Source organism: Haemorhous mexicanus, chromosome Z, assembly GCF_027477595.1.
Source record: "Haemorhous mexicanus isolate bHaeMex1 chromosome Z, bHaeMex1.pri, whole genome shotgun sequence".
NCBI lineage: Eukaryota > Metazoa > Chordata > Aves > Passeriformes > Fringillidae > Haemorhous > Haemorhous mexicanus.
The window spans coordinates 66,720,378-66,743,737 of record NC_082381.1 but is presented as its reverse complement, the minus strand read 5'-3'; the positions used below and the strand labels follow the sequence as shown (position 1 = coordinate 66,743,737).

General features: G+C 38.7%; 1 protein-coding gene across 4 annotated transcripts in view; it reads left to right on the top strand.

Moving 5' to 3' along the window:
* LHFPL2 (LHFPL tetraspan subfamily member 2) overlaps positions 1 to 23,360 on the top strand; it is a 120,116-nt gene that overhangs the window by 52,296 nt on the left and 44,460 nt on the right. For 2 of the 4 annotated variants that reach the window (XM_059836570.1, XM_059836566.1), the window contains exon 2: positions 9,927 to 9,979. The exons of 1 other annotated variant lie outside the window; for it this stretch is intronic. The gene's annotated coding sequence lies outside the window, so the exon portion shown is untranslated. Of the gene's footprint in view, positions 1 to 9,926; positions 9,980 to 13,001; positions 13,204 to 23,360 lie in introns of all 4 variants that reach the window. One more of the 4 variants, XM_059836568.1, reaches the window with a different exon arrangement.

Sequence of the window (23,360 nt, the reverse complement as noted above, 5' to 3'; positions counted from 1 at the left end):
CCACCATCCCCTGGGCTAGTTAATTCTTCCATCTGCAAATTAAATATGCCCTTTAACACTTATCAGGCAGTGGCTTGCTCATTTCCTCTTCCTTGGGTTAGCATCAGAGGAGTGGCTTTGTAAGGTCCAGCTGGAAAAGCATGCTGGATGGAAATGGCTCAGGACTTTTGGAGCTCTGCAGAAAATGCAGGGTGTCCTCCAGAGCAGGAAAACTTGGCAGATATCCTTGGTAAGGGTTTTCATTTCTAGAACATGATTTTACTGAAATGTTCAAGAAAGGCATGTGTAATGTTGCTCAGAGTCTCATCTTCATTTAGTTTTTCTTACACTGGGTTTGGGATTTTGGGTTTTCTTTTTTTACAAGACTGAAGAAGTGTTCTGGGACATGAGCTGGAGAAGAGCTGAATACTATTTAATGTGTAATTAATATGTAATATTTTTAGCCTGGAATTAAGGTCTTGAGTGCATGATAGGTGTGTTAGGTGGATAATGTCTATATAAACTATTGATGGAAGGAAGTTTGCTTTGACATCAAATTGAATGGCCTAAGCTCAAGATTTTGTGACTTAGCAAAATCATTGCATGAATCACTGAAGTCTTTCAGGATTAAAAAGCAGTTTTTCAATGGAAGAAGGTCACAGGTTATACCTCTGGGTGCTTTAATTTGATTCAAACTACTGTTTGTGTATATGTTTTTATTGCTTCAATGTAGGTGAAAGCTGTGAAGAAGACATGGAAGTTAGTTTGATGTAGAATATATGCATAGAGTAAACAAGTTTGTTTTCCTGACATCATAGAGAAGTTTGAATTTGTATTTTGAGAACTCCTAACAGCTTGTGACTCAGTAAGTTGGGCCCTAGTTCTGTGTTTGGTTGCTTTGTTAGATATCTTGTCCCAAATGTAAGGAAAGTTCAAGTGTTAAAGCAGATCTGTTTTTAATTGGAGGGAGAGAAGGATTGTGCTTATGCCTTTTTTTTTTTTTTTTTTTTTTTTTTTTTTTTTTTTTTTTAGGATAAAACCACAAAACAAATAGGTTCCTAATTCAGTCATAATGCATCATTACTGGAAAATGCAGGAATGTTATCAGGCAATTTGGGCAGTCTAATAATTGTTTCATTGATTCATAATAGTCACATCACCCTGATGATACTCTGACTATAATTTTGGCTGGAGTAGGGGGTGTGACATTGAAAGCCAAAGAAATCGTGCAGCTGTTGCTTTAAAGAGCATGTGTGGTACAGATTAAATAAAAGAATTTGTTAATTGCTTATGACGTGACGAAACTCCACAGTTGCCATCTCTAGACCTTCAGGAAAAGATAACTGACTTGTCTCACTTGGCGACATTCTCTTCCACTTTTGCCAGAAGACAGCTTTGTTTGTAAATTTAGGATTTTGCAGGCCAGTGTGTGGTAATCTGGGAGCAATAATTCAAATGCTAATAAATACTCATCAAAAGTTGTTACTTATTAAGCCAGCTGACATTCAGGAAGAATAGCTTGAGCTTGCCAAGTGATTCTAACTCATGGCTAAGGAGCATGCCACTGGTTAGAGCATTTGGTTAGCAACCGCATGTCAGGGCTCCAGGGCACTCCAGTGACTCAGCCTCCCCTGGGTCTTGCCCGTGCTCTTGCCTGGGGACCCAGAAGTGTGTTTCAGCCCAGCCTGGTGCCATCAGTCCGTGTTAGAGCTGTGTTGCCAATGTGCCTGTTCTGGCCTGCCTGCTGTGGTGTTGGCCTGGAGCCTGCCTGTGTCTGATGGTCACTGGGCTGCCCATGGGACCTGTTCCTCTCTTCATCTGCGCGCTGGCAACAGGCGGTGCTGGCCCCACGGTGAAGCTGCTTTCTGAATCACTTCTTGTCTGGTTCTTCTCTGTTGTGGCCACCTAGAGCAGCTCTATGACCAAAATGGAGCCAAGGAACAATTTTAGTGGCTGTAGATGTACTTAATAGAGATAGTTCTGCAAAGCTTAGGTTGCCTTGAGTTGGTAGAGGGTTGTACCGAGGAAGATCAAAGTGCTGGCTGTGATGTAACTCATGGTGCAGCTGTGGAAGGGGGACTTGCCATTTTGCTTGGTAGTCCCTGTGAGTCAGAGATGTGACTCAAGAAGCATGTTGTAAAGTGAACTTGTTAAGTCCTTTTACACTGCCTTTAAAATAAACCGTTTATGTCCTTTTATCCTCGTGGATGGTGCTAAAGATAAGAACTCCCAATGACTTCAGTGAATGTGGGATCAGGCTCATGGCTGATGTTCTATATTATGAACTTCAAATAAGGATTTATGCTTAGCTGAAACAAACCTTAGAAGCCAAAACAAATTTTACATAATAACTTAACTAAAGCCAAATTTGCATATTTTTGCTTTGGTTGGTAATGACTGGCCTGTTTAAGAAATGTAATTTGATTCATTTACCACCTAATACCTATTGTAAAAGGTAAAGGGCTAGGAGGGATCTTTCATCTGCAGTGTGGGTCTCTTAATGCTTTTGCATTTATTCTGCTTGTTTTTGTGAGAATTATTAGGATTATAAAAATGTATTATTTGGTTTAAACATTTTAATCATGTGTAAAACTATGCTGTGCTGCTTTCTTGGTTAAGGTGGTGCACTGGAAAAACTGGCATTAAGAGCAGGGATCAGTGTATTAGAAGTACATCTGGCTTTTATTAAGTGTAAACTTCAGGACAGGTGCATTAGGGGAAAATATTTTTGTAGTATGAAATAGGATTTTTTTCTTCTGTTCTCTTTGAAACAGCTTATAATTTAAGCTGCTCTATATGACTCTTTTAAATTTGCTTTAAATTACATACCGATAGATATGTAGCATGATCTAGATTGAACAAATTAGGTAGATTATAGAAAAAGGAAGACTGGATTTTTTTTCTTTTGTAGGTTGTGTGAAAGAGAAAATAATGAGCCTGAGAAGAAATGTTAAAAAAATCTGTTGTATGTCTTGATGTGTTAGCTTCCTATGTTGTTTAGCATTCTTATTAATTTAGAGGACAGTTTTACTTGTGAGGGTTTTTTTTAACCTACTATCAGTGTATCCCTAAAGAGCATACTTTTTCCTTTTTGTTTTGCTGTTATTTCTGAAGGCAGCCTTAATGACGCCTATGAAATACTACTTGTTTTTTTTCGTTTCATTTTGTGTTGTTCTGCATTGATAGCAAAAGACAAAGAACCCATTGAATGCATTATTTCTATTCATAGTGACATAATTGGTCATACAAACCTGCTTGAAGTAAGCAAATATTTCTTTGATTTCAGTACTTGCCATTATATAATACATGGAAGTATCACACAGTAGTATATCTGAAGTAAAAGCTACTTGAAAAGGATGTTTTAAGATACAGCAGATATATCTGTATTCTTTTCTTATTTTATTTGTGCTGGGTAGCCTAAGTATACCCACTTCCTACTGTGTACAAAGACAGGGTATGTGACACGGGAATGTTATCAAACCCATTGTGTTCTCTTAGCAGTATCCCGTCTATTTGATTCTCCTGTTGACTGTAAATAAGAGAACTTTAAATCAATGGCTCTGCTTGTTACAGAGACTCTTTCTCCCTCAGTTATGCTAAGACATTTATCCCTTGCAGATGAGAAAGGAGCTAAACATGAAGAATGTAGTGTTTCCACCTTTTTTGGAGGGGTGGAGCTAATGCAACCAAACTTACAGCTAGCTGAGTAGAAAGGAAGGAGCAGATTTTACGTGTTTTTGCCAGCTGTTCTAGGAATCTGTCTGAGCTATTGCAAAATCAGTAAGACCTCCTGAGAGAAAGAATGAAAGCATACATGTGTTTTTCCCATTTTGATTTGTTTGGGAGGATTTGGCCTTTTGCAGCATAAGGGAAGTGCCTCTGTGGTGGTGGGGTAATGGAAGGTGTGTGGACTTTCTTCTTGTTAGCTTTGTTGCAAATGTGGTGACAAAAAGAAGACTTTTAAGGTATACTTACTTTCCTCTTTTTTCAAAGTTTTAGTATTTTTTTAGTTTTCGTGTGCATGTGAGGAAGAACGCTACTGTGCCTCTGGCAGGTGGATAGCTCTGTGAAAGAGAGGCTTTTCTACAGCTTTCGCTGTGGGTTGATCCTGTCTTACCCTGCCTGTACTATTTTTTAGGGAGCTCAGACTCCAAGCAAGGAAATTTTCCTTAAAAGCAGCACCTAATGGATTATTCAGACAATTAGGTTTGTTTACGTATACTTAAAATTGATCCTGCATTTTTTGGTACTTGAGTTTAAGGAAAAAAATTTGGCCCTTTTTGTTCTTGAATATAGTCTCTGCCTCTGCTAACACTGCTATATTTTCATTGCCATGCTAACTAGTTTTGAGACAGAAAAGTTGAAGAAATCACAGCTGCTTGGTCCAGTCAGTTGGTGGGTTTTTGTTTTTGTTTTTTTTTCCCCTGAAGGAATAGTCTATGTGCCAGGAATTCAGAGCTGTGTTTGACTTTGCAGAGCTCCTAGTACACTTTCCTTTGTCCTCAGAAGCACACTTTGTTGGAAGTTCTGCACAAGCTTTTCTGTTGTTAAACTATCTTCACCAAGGCCAAATTATCTCTCTTTGTAAAGAGTGAACTGACTTTCTGACTCACTTTATTTATGTAAGAGGAGATTCTTCATATATCTTGTCCTGATGAATGTATAAAAATGCAGGATTTGCTTTTACTGTGGGAAATTCTGTATTTCAGTATTGCTGAATCAACCTAACCTTACTTTTGTCACCCTAATTTATTGCTTTTTGGTAATGGGGACACAAAACTGTTCAAGATGAAAGCATTGGCTGGAGGTGAAAAATAGCTTATTAGTGGGATCTTAGCCTGCAGACATATCCCAGGATATTTTTGGCCTTCCTTGTTGCCAAGGCTCACTGTTGGCTCATGTTCAGGCCACTTTCTGCCCAGACCCTCAGCTCTGTTTCAGGAAGTGTACCCTGGGTAGCCAGTGCCCAATGTCTCCAAGGCATTAGTCCATCTCAGGTGCAAGATTTTGTGTTTGTCCTTGCTTAATTCCATGAAATAGGGTGGCAGAAGTTTATAGGTACCTTTTTGGAATGACCAGGCTATGTAGGTCAGGTTTTTATTGCAGTGGTTTAAGAACTTTTGGAGTTCTTCCTAAGTCATACTTGATTTTAAGGTGTTATTATAAATTGCCACAGAATATACAAATAATACTAAATGTATTTTCATATCTTGGTATACTTCATTAGTAAAACAGAGGAACAGAAAAATATATGATTTTGTGTGTGCTTAGTTTATGTGTTACTGCTTCATAGAATGAGAAGTTCACGAGATGATAGTTTGGGTTGGAGGGGATCTCAGATGTTTACTGCTTCCAGACGCCTGTTGTGGGCAGGGACATCCTCTTCTAGGCCAGGTTTCTCAAAGCCCCATCCAACCTTGCCTTGGAAGTTTCAGGAATGGGGCATCTACAACTTCTCCAGGCAACCTGTTTCAATCCCTTACCACCCTCACAGTGAATTTCTTTCTTACATCTAATCTAAGCCTGTTCTCTTTCAGTGTAAAGCTTCTACCCCCTGTTCTATCACTACATGCTCTTGTAAAAATACACTCTCTCTCTTTCTTTTAGGCCCTCTTCAGGTACTGGAAGTCTGCTAGAAGGTCACAGTATCACAAAATGGATTTTATTGGAAGGGACCAACCACAGCGGATCTTGTGTTCCAAGCTCCCTGCTCAAGCAGGAAAATCCTGGAGCACATGGCACAGGATTGTGTCCAGGCAGTTCTTAAATTATCTCCAGTGAGGGGGACTCTGCAACCTCTCTGGGCAATCTGTTCCAGTGCTCAGTCAGCCACAGAGTAAAGAAGTTCTTCCCCATGTTCAGGTGGAATTTCCTGTGCATCACTTTCTGCCCATTGCTTCTTGTCCTATTGTTTGGCACCTCTGGGAAGAGCCTGGTCCATTGTCTTGATACCTCCTTTCAGATACTGATAGACATTGGTGATGTCCCCTCTCACTTGCCTCTTCTCGAGGCTGAACAGGCCTAGCTGCCTCAGCCTGTCCAGCACTCGGAGGTATTGGCCACTCTTTCCGGCTTTGTATCATCAGTGACTTTGCTGAGCAGGCATCTGCCCCCTCATCCAAGTAATGGATGAAGAAGTTAAACAGTTCAGCATTGAACCTCTGGGGACACCACTCGGGACAGGCCTCCAGCTAGACACTGTGCCACTGATTGTAACCTTCTGGGATCTGTTGTTCAGCCAGTTCTTGATCCATCTCACTGTCCACTCATCCAGCCCACATCCCTGAGTTTGTCTAAGGAAATCTACTGAAGTCAAAGTAGGCAATATCCGTTGCTCTCCCTTCATCGCTCCAGGTGGTAGTTTCATTAAAGATGGCAATCAGGTTGGTCAAGGAGGATTTAACTGAGTGCATCCATGCTGACTGTTCCTGATCACCCATGTGGATAGCCTTCTGAATGAGGTGCTCCTATCACCTTTCCAGGGATCCAGGTGAGGCTGACTGGCTGGTAGTTCCCAGGGTCCTCATTCTTTCCCTTGTTGAACACTAGGTAGGCATTTGCTTTCTGCCATTGTGAGCAGCCTCACAATTGATGAATCCCATCAGGACATATGGACTTGTGGATGTCAAGTTTACCTGTATGGTCTCTACCCCTATCTTCCTTGACCAAGGGAAAGTATTCACTCCAGAATTGCTTTACCCTGATCTCCTCGGTCAGAGAACCTTGAAGGCTGATCTTGTCTGTGAAGACTGAAGCAAATAAGACATTCAATGAAATGTCTTCTTCTGGCTTCTCTTCATTCTCTGTTACCAGGGTCCCTCCCTCCATTTAGTAACAGGACCACATAATTCTTATTTTATTTTGTTATTGATATATTTGAAGAAGTCCCTCTTGTTGTCTTTGACATCCTTGGCCAGATTTAATTCTAGGTGGGCTTTGGCTTGCTTTGTGTCATTTCTACTTAGTTTAACAAACTCCCTGTATTCATTACAAATGGCCAGATCCTGCTTCCATCTCCTGTGTATTTCCTGCTTACTCTTGATTAATGACAGGAGTTCCTTGTTTATCTGTGAAAGTCCCTAGCCCCATTTGCCCAATTTCTTGCTCATCAGGATGCATCGTTCTTAAGCCTGGAGAAAGACCAGCTGTCTTTGACCCCCTATTTCCTTTAAAGCCTTTTCCCACAGGATTTTTCCAATAAGATTCTGAAAGTCCATGGTTACAATCTTACTTGCTACCCTGCCTCATCCTCACCTGACACTGAACTTCACAATCTCATCCTCACTGCAATCAAGCCTGCCCCCAGCCTTCACATCTGCCATAAGGCCTTCTCTACTTGTTAGTATGAGATTGAGTGGCACAGCATTCCTTGTGGGATCTCTCACTACCTGTGACAGGTGCTTGTCATCAGTGCTTTCTAGGAATCTCCTGGACTGTTTTGTGCTTTGCTGTGATGCTTCTCCAGCAGTTGTCAGGGTAGTTCAAGTGCCCCATGAGAACCAGTGCCTGTGCCTTTGAGGCTACTTCCAGCTGTGCTTAGAAGATCTCATTTGTTTCCTCTTCCTGATCAGGTGGCCAGTAGGAAACACCCCAGAGTCTTCTCTTCTCCAGGCTGAAGAACTCCAGCTCACTCAGCCTGTCCTCACAGTGAGTGTGCTCCAGCCCTCCTCTGGACTCAGTTCAGCAGGGCCTCATACTTGTGGTGCTGGGGACGCCAGAGCTGAATACAGCCCTGCAGGTGGGGTTTCACAGGAACAGAGCAGATAGATATCTTTCCCCTCTTCTCCTGGCCACACTGCTTTGGATGCAGTCCAGGATACAATTGGCTTTCTGGGCTTCAAGTGTCAGGTCCGATATCATTGACAGCCCCAGTTCATTCTTATCAGGACTTCTCTCAATGCACTTTCCAGCCAGACTATACTTGTGTTTGAGATTGCCCTGACCCATGTACAAGACTTTTTACACTTAGCCTTGTTGAGCTTGATGAGGTTTGCACAGGCCTCCCTCTCAAGCCCATCATATTTCCTCAAGATGTCATCCCTTCCCTCCAGTGTCTTGACTGCATACAGCCCGATAACATCACCAAGCTTGCTGAGGGTGTGCTCAGTCCCACTGTCCATGTCCCTGACAAAGATGTGAGACATCAGTGGTCCCAAACCCAACATCTGATGAATACCACCAGCACTGGTCTCCACTTGGACATGAGTTTTGATTGCAATTCTTTGACTGCAACCATCCAGACAATTCCTAATCCACTGAGTGGTCCATCTGTCAAATCCATGTCTCCAGTCTAGAGACAAGGACCATGTCAGATGTTCACAAGTCCAAGTACACGAAATCAGTTGTTCTTTCCTCATCTACAACAATCCCATCATAGAAGTATAATCCCATCATAGAAGGCCACATTCATCCGGCATAATTTGCCCTTTGTGAAGCCATGTTGGCTGTCACCAGTCACCTCCCTTTTTTCCGTGCACCTTAGCATAGTTTCCAGGACGATCTTCTCCCTTGTCTTGGTGGGCATAGAGGTGAGAATGATTCGCCTGTAGTCTTACTCCTCTTCCCCTCTTTTTTTTAAATGGAGGTTACAATTCCCTTTTTCCAGTAAATGGGAACTTCACCAGACTGCCACAACTTCCCAGTTCTGTGGTGATTAGTGTCCCGTTTACTCAGAATGTTATCTCATCAAGTCCCATGGACTTCTGCATCATTAGGTTCCACGGACATGTGCACCTTCAGTTCCTGAGGATGGTTGAAAACCTGATCTTGTCCTACAGTGTGTGGTTTCTCTCTCAGCCTTTCCTCAGAAGAAAATACTCTAGTCCCCTAACCATAACCCTGCAGTCTACAACTTCCTCACAAGTTTAAATGGGTAACTCTTTGCTGAGCAGCGATATGACATGGGAAACCGGCATGAAGCCGTATTTCCTGGATATCAGGAAAAAGTTCTTCACTCTGAGGGTGACTGGACACTGGAACAAGGTCCCCAGAGAAGTGGTCATAGCACCAAGCCTGATAGAGTTCAGGAAGTGTTTGAACAATTCTCTCAAGTCATATGGAGTGATTTTGGGGATTATCCTGCACAGAGCCAGGAGCTGGACTCTGCTTGTGGGTTCCATCCAACTCAGGATATTCTATGATCCTATGATGATCATTGTAGTCTTTCACTGGACCCTTTCCAGCAGTTCCATCTCTTTCTTAGCCTTCTGCAATTCAAGCAGTGTAGCTGGAGCACTTGCCAGTGAAAACCGAGTCAAAAAAGTTATAGAGTGTCTCACCTTTCTTTGTGTCCTGGGTAACCACATCTCTTGTTTCCTTGCAGAAAGGGACCACATTTTCCCATCTTGCTTTTATCACGAACATACCTGTTGAAGAAGCGTTTCTTGTTCTTAATGTCTCTGGAGAGGTTTAATTCCATTAGGGCTTTAGCTTTCCTGGCCTTATCCCTGGCTTCTCAGATATTCTCTCTGTATTCTTCCCAGGCTACGTGTCCTTGCTTCTTCGCTTTGGATTATGTCTGTCTGCAAGCTCCTTGTTCATCCATGCAGGACTGGCATTTCTGCCTGACTTCCTTGTTGTTGGGATGTGTAGTCCCTGAGCTTGGAAGAGGTGATCTTTGAATATTAGTGAGTTTTCTTGGGCCTTTCTCCCAGCCAGGGCTTTATCCCATGTCTGCTTCACCTAACAGATCCCTGAAGAGTCTGAAGTCTACCCTCCTGAAGTCCAGAGTTTGTGCTTTTTCTTAGTGCCTTTGTGGTTGGAATGATGTCTAAAATGCTATATTTCTAGCCAAGCAAAATGGTTTGGTCATGAAATGTTACCCATATGCATATAATCTCTTACAAGCAACATTTTTACCATTCCAGCCACCAATACTAATAATGAATATTGTTTTGATGTTTTTGTCTCTGTAGCTTTCTTACATTTTACATCAATTTTTTCTGTAGGTATTGCCAGGTGTCTGAAGTGGTTGACTAAGACCTAAGGATTTGTAACAGTGGTGAGTCAATGAAATTCTTATCATATTTTCTGTGTTTTCACATGCTGAAGTTTTACTACTGCAAAGGAAGGATGAAAGATGTTCAGAAGTTTATACCTTTTGAATATTTTCTTCTGAGCACCAAGGTCCTGTTCAGAGCATTCAGAGAACTCTTTTAGGCAGAAATTTTAAGAAGGAGAGGAGGAGGTAGTCTCATTGGCTGCTCTTGGTATGTGAAACCTCTCCTCATTTCACCCTGACTTTGAAAAAACTTTAAAGTAACAGTTCAACCTGTACTTTTTGAAGTGGTAACTTGACCCATTGTATTAAAATAATTATGCCCAAATTGGCTTTTCAGAATAATGAAATTTTATACATTTAGCAATTACAAAATGAGATATCATTCTAGATTACATAATTCTAGAATATCACTCTAGAAACCTGAAGTAAGTTAATAAATTACTTAACGAATTTGACTTACAAGCCAAATTTTTTTTTCTTTAAATTGCAGTCTTTGTTTGTAGTTTTTAACTCTGCCTCTGTAAACTGTGGTATGGTTTGTAAAGTTAAATTATATTCCTGATCCCCTATGCTTATTGCTGATTCCCTGCATTGTGTATGCCAAAAAATCCTTCCTAATGTCCAACCTGAACCTTCCCTTGGTGCAGTTTGAAGCCATTTCCTCTTGTCCTGTGGGCTGCCTGGGAAAAGAGGCCAATGGAAGAAGAGTAAAATAATACTTCTAAAAAGCAACTGCATTTTCTTACCAAGAGATGGTTATTTGGAGAAATGTTATGTTTCTAGTTCTCTGGTTTCCATGGCAGAGCCAATTTACATGAAATATTTAATATTTAAGGGATTTTGTTTGATTTCAGTGCTACTGGCAGCAAATGTTTAGAACCCATGTATTTTGTTCCATGTGCTGTTCACTTTGGTGACCAATGTGGTGAGAAGCCTTTGCCTTGGTTTTTCGATGATTTTTTTTTTGGTGTTTTTTTTTTTTGTTATTGTTGTTGTTGGGATTTTTTTCTTGGTTTTTTTTTTCTGTAATGTCCCCTGAAAGGTATGTTTGCTCTTCATTTCAAAAATTATCATTTAGTTACAACTTTGAAGGGATCTATCAGCTTAGAATATTTGCATTCATGTAGGTCTTTATTTACTATGTCTTCTCTGTTGCTGCTAGTATTTAACTAGAAAAACTAGTTAAATACTAGTTATTCACTAGATAAGTGAATTTAAAGTTTTGCAGTTAGTCCTGGATAATTTTTTTTTGCCTACATTTTAATCTGCGTCTTGCTCCCATCCTCCACTGCCTGACAATTACCAGGACTAAACTGCTGTATCCATGTTATCATCAGTGCGCCGTTGGAATGAAGGCATTATAGACAGCTCATATATCTATATTCAACCAAAAATACAGATATTCTTTCTTCAAGCTGATGCTGTTTAAGAACATGGTACTTAAGAATTGAAGAGACTCATTAAATTGGGATTGCTTTTTGGGTACTGTTACCCAAAAAGATAATATAACTTACTTTATAATAATTTGCCTCAGACCAGCTAAGGGGGGAAACAACAGAACAGAAACACTAACATGTGCATTAAAACTTTAAAACCAAACTTTAAAAACAACTTGAGTGACTGTTACCAGTAGCAGGTGAGAAACCAGTATACAGGGCTAAGTGTAGTGGTGATGATGAAATTGCACAACTGGTAAGATTAACTCTGTAGGATCTAATATGTTTAAAAGAAAATTTAAATTATAACTTTTCCTTCATAACAAAATATGTAAATAATGTAGTCTCTGTCTAGAACACAGCAAAGTCAAGTTGTCTGCATTTTATTCAAAGGCGTTGCATAATTTGTCTTGGGGAAATGTTTGAAAATAGTTAAGCGCTTATTTGCATAAAAATCTTCAGTTGTAGCAAAATAATTAATAAGATTCTATCTGGAAGCAATAAATAAACAACTGAGATAAAACTCTAAAGGAGCAAATTACCTTCTGCTAATCTCTTATTAAAATCTTTGGTATTTTCCTTACTCTTTTGAGCATTTACATAGTTCCTCACTTGTGTATGCTCCTTTTGTTGCAATAAAAGTGGGATAGAAGCTTATAATGCCTTTTCTAATAAACATGATGGTTAGACTCTGAAATTGTATTAGGCAAGAAAGCACCAGTTATTTTTGTTTTCCATATATTATCCAAGAAGTGATTGCTTAGTGCAGGGCTGCTAAGATCCTTCCAGGACCTCACATCACAGCTGATGGTAATCCACACTCCAGTGGGATGAATCAGCAAAAGTAGATTTTTCCTGCTCACTGAGTCTAGTTTAGGCAGCATACAAAGCTTTAGATAAGATAACAATAAACAAAAAGCTAAAGACCAAAAAAGTCTTGTGAATCTCCTTTTCCTAACTCAAAACTATCACAAAAAAGTTTCCCCCATCTGGTTAGCCCCCTGTAGAGCCCAACAACAAAAACAAACACCCATAATCTTAAGTACTAATTACAAATTGCACCTCAGTTCCATTTAATAGAAACAAAAATAAAAGTGGATTTTTTTTCACTTTTCTTTCCTTTTGTCTGTCATTAGAGGGAAGAAAGGACATGTTACTGAGTTAGAAAAACATTATGGTTTTCAAGTTCTTCAGAAGGCACTGGGAACTTTCAGGTGGTGTGAACCACATTGAACTAATAATTTGCTTACGGATTAGCAAATGCAATGGTTCATTTTCGTGTTATTACTAATGGAACCTAGTGCAGTTCTTGACATGGAGACACCATACCACAGGCAATTAGTAAATAGCAATTGCTGCTACAGGAAGAGGTGTGATGTAGTGCATAGAGCTGCCTGTCCCAACTCCTGCATTTGACTTCTGCCTCTGTTATTGTGATATTAGTAAAGGTAATGAATTTCTTACTCCTCTTGTCAACTTGGATTGCAAGGCCTTTTGTCCACACACTGAGCCTCAGTCTTTATCACTGTGCTTTGTTGTCCTGTGGAGTCCTTCATTTGCTAGAGTATTACAATTTTTCCTCGCAGAGTTTCCCATTTGCTCTCAGAAACTCACTGTATTATGTGGAATCCTGAAGACACTTGAATATTTATTCTGCAAGAAGAAAGCTAGTAATGTTTTCCAGAGCATGGTTTAATATTGCATCTGGTCTTGTGCAACTCAGGCTGATTCCAAAAGGGATACTTCAGCCTGTTCTCTCCCTCTCTTGCATCAGCCTCCAGTCCCAAGGTGAGTTCAAGGTAAGCAGCTGATTCAGAAAAAAAAACCCCTAACTGCCAGTGAAGGAAAACTGAATCAGGAAACTATGCTGGCCTGGCTTGTCCTGTGGTTGAGAAATTACTAGATGCAACAAAAGGGACAAAGACACAATGAGCAGGGGGAAGTAGGTGGGGAGAGTGATACTGTTTCTTTCAGCAACAGGTAATAAATATACCAGATGAGACATAGCATGGAAACCTAGGCTTATTAAGAGCTGCACGACAGCCCAGCTACAGTTCTGATGATGTTAATTGCTGATGCTAGGTGTTTTTCACTAGGTGTGGTTTTTTCTAATACAGTTGTTTTTTTTTTTTTGCCTAAAGTAACAGTCATCTTTGTTTTCTGCATTACAATTTCAAGGCATATTTTTGATGCCTAAATATAACCTTTCATTTTATTTTAATTTAAACTGAAGTCAGCTTAACCCTGCCATTTGGATGTCAGGAGCTGCTCTTGAGGTGATAATTTCTACAGACCTTATATTCATAATTTCCCCTTTAAACTCTATCAAGAAACTTGATTTGTCCTTGAAAATTACTTGTGTAATAGGAGCTGACTCTTTGAGGGGCATTTTTCACTCACTGCCCTTTCTCTTAAAAATGTATACAAACAGATTAGATTGGTTTCTTTGATCTTGCTTTCTTTGTGAGCCTCATGTAATAAGATCTTGTCTTTAAGGACCTATCTTCCCCACCCACCATAAGTTTCCATGAAACAGAAAAAGGGATAAACACAACTGAGGAGGAGAGCCATGAAATATTAATATGATTTTGGAAAATGTAGTGACTAACTTTAAGCAAGGAGCCTTTACACATGCTTGTGAGGACATTGATGTTTCCCATCAGTTGCGTTCATGGGCGAGGTTGCTGAGTGAATTCAGCTAAGCAGGAGGAACAACAGTTCAGCAGCAGAAAAAGCAAGTGTGCCTCTGAGAATGCTGCAGCCCAACAGGGACCCTGGCTCTCAAGCATCTGTGAAACTGACCTAGCCAATGATGTTGCTGAAATTTCACATCTGTTATTTCTTACTGCCCACTTCTTTGGCAATGGCCAGTCCTCATTTTTTCCATTATAGGCAGCTGCTGGAACTAGAAAGAGCTTGAGCTTATTTTCAGATGTGCTAAATAGACTACATTTTACCTTTCTTCCTTCTCTCCCCACCCTCTTTCTTCTGCCACATACTGCAGTATACTGACTTGTTTCCAAAGTGCAGGATCTGTGGGTTGCGTGCTCAACATGTGTCTGAAGATAAGCCGATATGTTATCCTTGTGCATGCAAATAAGTCTTTTAAAAACAGGGCCATCATGATGTCTAGGAAAAGAGATATTCTTAAAGAGAAACTGTCAGTGAAATCTATATAAATTGTGATAGAACTCACCAACATTTTCATTGAAACTGCTTTCAACCCTTCATGACTAGACTTACTTTATGAAGAAAGTAAGTGCACAGAGCTCAGTGGTGGAGCCAAGTACTTTATTACTAACTAGAACTGAGCTGCTTGAAATAACAAATTCCTTTTGCGTTTGTTGAGGCTGTCTTACCATTTTTCTTTGATGTCCCATAGAGAAATTCTCTTACCTCCTTTTGACCCTTTATAGCTTAAACTATTGGAGCTGTTAGGTTACTTCCCAAAGCTATTAAATGGAGGAAGGTATTACAGCCTCTAAGCAAGCTGGAAAATAACTTGTTGATGGCTGTTCGAATTCTTGCATCTAAAATTGCAGAATTGGAGCATAAGAACACGATGTATTTTTCCCCAATTATTTATGGAGGCAGACCATGGAAAAAGCATTCAATGACAGTTACAAACTGAGAACTGACCAGCCTGATGAGCAAAGGTTGCTGGCTGAACTTGTTATGAATACCAGGGAACCCCCATAATTCCTTCAGTGATTTTTAAGTCAGCATGAGATAATAGATGTGACTTAATTGAGGGCATGTATGTAGTAAGGTATCCCTGACAGTTGAGTGCTGTGATCTGATCATGCTGCTGCAGTTCTGTGTAGGGGTAGTGCTTCCCTCAGAGTAGTAGTCACAAATCCCTGCTAGGTAGTGCAGAAGGACTTGAGACAAGGGCTGTACCACAGTGAGAGAACATTAACAGCTTTCAGTGCCATGAAATGGATGGGAGGAATGAGTGGGAGGAGGTGAGGTAACATACCTGACCCGAAGTCAGGTATGTTATATGAGTCAATCTTATGCTATATATGCCTCCTAAAATACACCAATATGCCCATGAAAAATGCCTTTAAAATAAGTATTTTACTGTTTCTAAATATTAAATGTTACTCTGATGAAATATAGTTTAAGAGCCTGATAAAATTCTGTATTGCTCTAATTAAAAAAAAAAAAAAATCTGTACAAAATATAGGCTGATTATTTTCTTTGGTTTTGTGCTTTTTATATCTCTTTAAATCTGTTTTATTCCCGCAAGCAAAATTGTTTTGTCTACTGTAGAAGGTTGCCATTGTCCTTTACCAGATGGTTTTCTAATCCACTTCTTACAGAAATCATGCAGGAAGATAAATGTTTTCATAAAGATTCTTTTGGGGGTAAAATTTAATGCAGTAGACAGTGAAAAAATTATAATCTCTAAAGATTTATGAATTTTATTAAATGAGGGAAAAATCTTCCCCTGCAGATAATTTTTTTTTTTTAATGTATTGGAAAAGTTGAATCTGAGAAGAACAAAATATTAGGGAGGATGAAAACATCCCTTGAAGTCCAACTAGTTTTCCAGATTGTGCTGAGCATATTTCTCTCATGAAATTGGCTACTATCACTCATATTTCTTCCTGAAACTGTCAAATCCGTTAGACGTATGATAATAAAATACTCTTGCATGGGCATATGTAAAGACAGCATTATATTTAATGCAATTAAAGCATTTTCTAGGTCTGCCTCCCCAGCATTCTCATGGATAGTTTTCAAGTTCTTTTTATTTGTTACTGTATGTTTTTAAATTGTTGTTTTCCTGGCAGCTGGAGCAACTCTACCTCAGAGTTACTACTAGCATACTAAGGCTGTGTAATAAAGAGGGGATGCTGCTTTTTCTGCATGTGAAATAATCTAAGTGAATCAAAAGAAAGTAGACCAGATGTCATGACTCTCATTTGGGAAGCCTTTATCCCATTTATTTTTACTTCTTTTAATGACTAATCTGTGTGTATAGTTCCTTCTTATTAAAGGAAATGCATGAACAGTAATAGCGCACTAATTTGTGCTGCTTTTCAGCAAATTATTTTAAAAATTCATCACTTCCGTTTTAGGATGGTGCTCAACTGACAGCACTAAGATAGGAATTAGGATTAGCTGTGCAAAATCGTATTTTTTAGCATGTTTTGTGACAGTCTGAAAGACTGCTATGTTCTTTTTTCCAAATGTGTCTAGAGGCACAGCTCAAAACATTAAAACTATGGAAAGCCTGTCAGAAGGTTTGTGTGTTTCCAGGTATTTGAGTATCCTTAGAATTAATCTGGTTACGTTGGCATACTTTTAATAATTTTACCTGTTAAAGCATCAAATATCTCTACATACCATGAGCAACCTTCTAATGTTGCCTGAGTTCAATTCAAAATGACCAAATTATTATATGTTTGAAGTGTATTGCAATCATCAGAGAAAAGAAATTTTTTTCTTGGCCTAAGTTGTGGAATGTAGTAGTTGTTTGTAGTTGTGATGGTCTAAGGAGACATCCATAAAGTGGGGGGGTGGGAAAGGTTTTCAGATACATAGTTCTTCAATAATACTCAGGAAAATGTATGCATAGAAAAGCAAGAAGTTTCTGCATTCACTTCTGAGTACCAAGTCGCTACTCCTCTGTTAAAAGCATTTCTGTTTTTAAAAGTTGACTTTGTGGAGTTTCACAAAGGTTGAATATTAGAGGAGCAGATTAAGAAAGGGATGAATAGCAAGCAAAAGATTTTAAAAAATGAAAGCCAGTGGCTAGGGAGCAAGCAAGCAAAGGTTGAAAGCTTAATTCCCTGTCTTGCCCAAAGTAAATAACAGTGGTTTTTCCTACACCATAAGACAGGAGCTAGTGAACTTCCAGGTGTCCAAGTGTGAGGCACTTGGACACCTGAAAGTGTGTGATGCTAGACTGTTGCAGGAGCTTCTGAGGAACTTCTCAGGGTTGTGATGGTGTCACCTCAATTCAGTGCTGTGCCTAGCTGCTTTGGGGCTTAATCCTAGGGTACAAAGTATAGCAAAGAACACAGAGCAAAAACACTTCTGAGAAGTGTTTTGTTAAATAATTTAAAAACTATACTGTAGAAAGGACAAGAAATAAGCTTTATTACTCCAGTACACTGCAAGAAAACCACAGAGCTCACTTGCTTTCTCACAGAGTATGATGTTTGTGCTTAGACATCTGCAAAACTTAGTACAGTTTTCATTCCTTTTCTTCTGTACGCTAATGGTACTGAGTATATTACAGCTCCTGCTCTGCAAGCCTTTATCACATTGCTTAGATGTATGAAAATTCCTTTTGAGGGTGACAATCTGCTGTGAGTACACAGAGGTGTACTCACCCTGGAAAGGGGACCAGGGCTGATACTGAGCTGGGTATTACTTAGTTCCATTTTCACTTCTTCTTACGGGAAAAAAAAAAAGTTATTTCTACTTGAAATGCACTGAAGTGTTTTGCATAAGTAAAGAGCTCAGTTTCTTCAGCTGTTGCATTACTTCCCTTTTGAAAAAATATTTTGAATCTAAACAAGGACTTTGGTTCCATTCTTTTCCTTCTTATTACAGGCTGACCAAAAAGTATCACCTTCATAATAGATCATGCAAAATTTCTGTTTACTCTTTGACTGAGTTCTTCAATCCATCTTTGCCATGACTGGACATCCCTTTCACTAACTTTGTTGCATTTGGTGACTAGAGAAATGGGGCAGCCTTTGTCCCCCTTTGTGACTGCTGTTGTGACAGAGCACCTAATCAGTAGGTTGAACTCAGCCTACTTGCTGAGGCCATCAACTTCATCTGATCTGATGCTTGTTCTTGTTCTCACAGTTTAGTGACTGAATTTTGGTGAGAGCCCTTGAGTAAGATGCAGTCCATTTGTTCTGCTAACAGCCCAGCTGTGGGTATATAAAATCCCCTTTCCCTGTTGCTCCTTGCAACAACAGGTTTAATTGTTACAGGCTCGTAGGAACCAATTAGATTAACAGATGCTAAAGGGAGCCAGTTTCAGGTCTTGGTGGGAAGCAGTAATTTGAGAAGCCTTGTGTAAGGCCTGCTAACACCTAGGTGATGAGTGTCTGGGTTTGAGGCTTTGGGTGCCATGAAAATTGCATCACTTTTCTTCTGTTTGCTGAGACCAGATGGGAATGTTTTTAAGAATAGCAGCCAGAGCACATTCTTACTTATTTTAGCAAATGACAGCATGTTCTAGAAGCTCATCGTTGGTTTTGTTGCAAATTTCCCATACTGCATTAAGCTCTGTTGAACCCTTACGTTCATGCTTGCTTGAATATGTCTTGTGGAGAGATTTTATTTTGGTGTCTCTTTGGTTTTCCATATTAAATGGCAAGTGAGCTAAAATACGAAATATCATAACAATTTTAAGTGACAGAGATCTGTTAGTTCATCTACTTAATCCACTGCGGAATCAGAATTGCTTCCTGATGGGTGCAACCTGAGAGAAAGTTTTACGTGTTGGAAATGACGGCAGGAGAAGTTTTTTTCCTTGTTCCTCTACTGCCTTAAGTTGTTTTGGTCAGTGCTGCAATAGCAGAATCTGCTCTCAGCAATGGTTCAGATTTACAGATGTTTATGTGGATATTGAAAGGCAATTTGATTATGGCTTTTCAAAAAGTTAGTAAGAGTTTCAAGGCTTTTCAGAGGAGATGAATTTTAAAATATAAAACTATGCCATCACTTGTTTTCTCACTCACCTTCTGATTTATAAAGTGTTGATTCTTTCATGCCCACTTGCACCTTGAATAGCATTTGAATGATTTTGAAATCATAGAACAGAATAAGAGCTTTTAGCAACCAAGGCCCAGTCAGTGTTGTTTACTTACTGATACTGCTCATTAATTTTATTTGGTTGGTAGAGGAAAAAATAACACAACCGTAAGATTTAACTTCATCTATGTCCCTGTAGTTTTGGGCTTGTTCCATCTTATACATGGGTGGAATGTCATATCATTCCTATCAAAAGCTGTCCAATAAATAAATAAATACTTGTTATCCTCTGTGAGGAAAAAAAATGAAAGTTCTTTCAATTTCTGAAATTTTTACACAGCAAAGAAGACACATTGGAATTCATGTATGTAGATCTTGTTGCACATTCACTCAGAAATTACCATTAGCAGATGAAAAGCACTTTTGGAACTATGTCTTGGTTTTGTTTCACCAAAATTTGATACAAAATATTCTGGCATGTGACCAAGGGTGCCGCCTGCATGCTTAGTACTTTGATGCGTATATGTACACTGACAGATTCCTCTCTTTCTCACCACAGTAATGAAATTGTAAAATGTAATTATGGGCACCATGGTTGAGGCTCCTAAATGTGTGACTCAAGGAAAACACTAGATATAACTCATGATAAAGTCACAAGAGCTGGAAATCATTTGAGCTTGCTTGGTTTCGATAGGTATTGGCTATAGTTGCACATTTCTTTACAGGATCATGCTTGCAGGTTCAGCTAGCAGCATATTTTTGTGGTATTATCCGTGCTAATAAAAAAGAAATTAGTAACACTGGGAACTGTGCAGTGGTATTTTGAGGATGGAACTTTGTTTTCTGTGCCAGCTGATGAAATAATAGGTATTGATTTAAGTAATTTTACCCAGTGCTTCACAAAGGGACTATATAAGTTTGACTTCGTGTTTGCAAAACATAATATATTAAATAATGTGACACAGAACTTTACAGTGTGATTCATTGGAAGCTAATGTATTATAAAATATAATGTATTTAATAACAGGATCTTGTTCCAAAATAGGTCCATAAAGCTGGACTTTTGATATTCCTATGAATATTTATAATCTTATACAACAGAAACAGGAGTCGGAATAGCAGACTCTTGGGTGAAAAGAAAGTGAGACCATTTTCCACTTGAGTTTAATCTATAGATCAGTTCTATATTCTCGTCTGTTTGTGTATGTTAGTCCCATTTCCTAACTGGCAAAAAGTGCAATGATGCAGTGTCTATTGTATAGGTCCAGCAATTTGCAGCATACCTAAATCAGTGAGAATTACATGAAGTTATGTATTTTGTCAGATTTTCCAACCAGGGTGGCCTAATCCACCCAATTTTTTTACACATTTTTAAAATGTTGGCGATGTTAAAACTTGGAATAATCAACACAACTGTAAGAGTTGTTATATGATCCACCTGGATTTAATCCTTGAAGTGAGAAACAGCTGTGGCTTTTTCAAGGGCTATTCATGTGCTGTTTGTGTGCCTGCAATTACGTTTGAACAAGGAGGGGTATGTCTGTATTTGTAGTGACACAGGTACACATCTGTCCAGTGTTCTCTGAAGGTATATGTAGATCTCCAGTTGGCTTCAGTGAGAGCTACTACACCTTTAACAATGAAGTGTATGTTGAAACACGCCTCTTGCTAAAACAGTCCTCTAGAACTTCACAGAATTTGGCATGTTATTTGAAAAATCCTGCAAAAGGTTGTTCCTAGAACACTAATAAGTTGCTTTATTTCTTTTACCTCAATGTATTTGAGACTTTTTTTTTCACTTTGGGAGTCCATAAATCACAGGGTTAAAAGAGGCTCAGAGAGAAATGTTGCAGATAATAGTCATGGATATTTCAAAAGTCTTTGAGAAGAGGAGAGCAAGAGATAGAGAACAGTAGATAAAACACTGGACCTTTTGTCATTACACTAATTATTTTTTGGAACAAAAGCAGTGTTCATCTTTGGGACATGAGTGTATTACGATGGAAAACTCAGTTGAATCTTTTGTGAATGGCTCATATTCTCCTACTTTTTAATTTATAAATTGCAAGTCACAGCTTAATTTGTTTAAATTCTTCGATGTGAGGATCAAGAAAAAGATCTAGTCAGACTGAACTCTGTCTCTGAAGGCATTAACAGTCTGTTATTTCTATGATACAGTCTAGAACAAAGTCTGTTGAGTAAAACATGTATCATTTGATATACATTTATTATAACAAAATAGATGGTTTTGCCATGGAGAAGTTATTTAAACAGTGAAGGAATGGAGTTGGTTTGCTGAAGTGTGATGAAGTATGTGCTGCAGTAAGGAACATATTATTTTAATTAAATGGATGCACAAGTCTTTGTGATCTTATTATTCTGATCAGTTGTTGATAAAGATCTAGACAGAGTTTTCCAGTTGCTAAAGCATTTTGCTGACTTGTGCACGATGGCTAGCACAATAAGGGTTGACAGCAGCTATACTGATTAGCATACTGGCTTTATAATTTTCATAAAATAAGACGCATTGTCCCAGATCATTATTACTATCTTTAGCTCTTAAATGTTAACATTAGTGTTACTTACTACTCAATAGTAATTATATCTGTTAGTTTTAGCTGAACAGAGCTACAAATTCTTGGTAGGTGAATTGTCCTTTCTAAAGTAGAAAAGGCTAAGGGGATCTAAGTTTTGCAGAAGGAAAAAAGAAAATCTCGAGATTTTTCTAAGCTGTATGCCTTATATTGACTATTAGTGAATCAAGAGCAGATTCCAGTCCTTTCTTTGCTGACTAGAAAGCTTTCCTTCAGCTATATTCAGAGAAAAGCATTCCATACTGCTTAACTTTCTGCTTCTTTTCGCTTCAGAGTTTGCAGTGTTGTAGAAGCTATAAATTATGTAGCTTCTGTCACTGCAGAATTCTAGCACAGTATTTTGTTCACCCATAGCTGCCACCTTTGAAATGCAGAGTTGTTTCATACAGTTCTTTGTTGTTTTAAACTGACATTTACATGTTATAAAAATAATTGGTATTCAAACAATGATTTTAGGTCTGAGAGACCTATCTAAAGATAGCGTGCTACTGTACCTTTAGTGAGTGCAACCATTTTGGTCATAGTGATGTACGACTGAAATGGGGACAGTGAAGTTTGATCTGTAAGTTTGAAGTTGTTCCTCCTGAAAGTGAATGATGGTTTTGGTTTTTTTTATTATCCCAGGGTTAATAAGAAAACACTAGTTCTTTGCAGAGTCTGATGTTCTCAGATTCAAAAGTCTTACTGCTATCCTCCTCGCATTTTCAAAATGACTTTTAACTCACAAAGGGAAAGAAAATAGAGATGCAGAGCAGATGGGAGGCTGATGGATAAGCTCCTATAGCAACAGTTTGAATGTTGGTCAATAATAAGTATACACTATGCTTGTTTGGAAAAGGATATTGGGCCAAGACTGTTTTGAAATGTGCTTTTATCAAATCTCTTTCTAACTTAGTGTTCTCCAGAATAGTTTGCAATTGTTTCAACTTGCCATTTGCCAGCTGATGCTGCCTGATAATGAGCTGATGAAGAATTTTCTGTGAACTTTCTTAGAACCTGAAACTTCATTAAGTCAGTATTTATCACAGGTCTGTATTACAGACTTTGACAAGAATGGAATTGTTAGCACAAACTAGAGAGATTAGTTTGCTCTGAAACTGGAAACAAAGCTAGATACTTTTCATCCAGAAATCTTGAGTTGTGTCCTTGTTCACTCATACTGAGTAAAGATTTTGAAAGTCTTGTCTGTGTTTGATGTAATTATCTCTTGTGATGGAGAAAAGTTCGAATGAATATATAGACTATGTCTTTTAGCTGTAGTGCATAAGTGTTTCCTTGGTTGTTTTGCTTTGTTTTACATACTTTTTGGTAGGTTTTTGGTTTGGGGGCATTTTTTTTCTCCTGGTGCAGAATAAAAAAAATTTCCAGGAAAGGACAATAACTGCCTGACAGACAAAAATGGCATATTAATGCTAAAAATCACTAAAACACTTTGAAAAAAATCTTCTTGCTATGTTGGTTAGAAAATTGGGTCATCTGTATGTTTCATTACTGTGGTTTGATTTATATTGTCTAATTGCAGCTAGGTTTTTTGGGGCTTTAGAAATGTTGATTCTATTAGGAAAAGCGGTCGTTCTTTGTTTAAAGAAAAATTTCTGGCAGGAGGTAAAGTCTGTAAATACA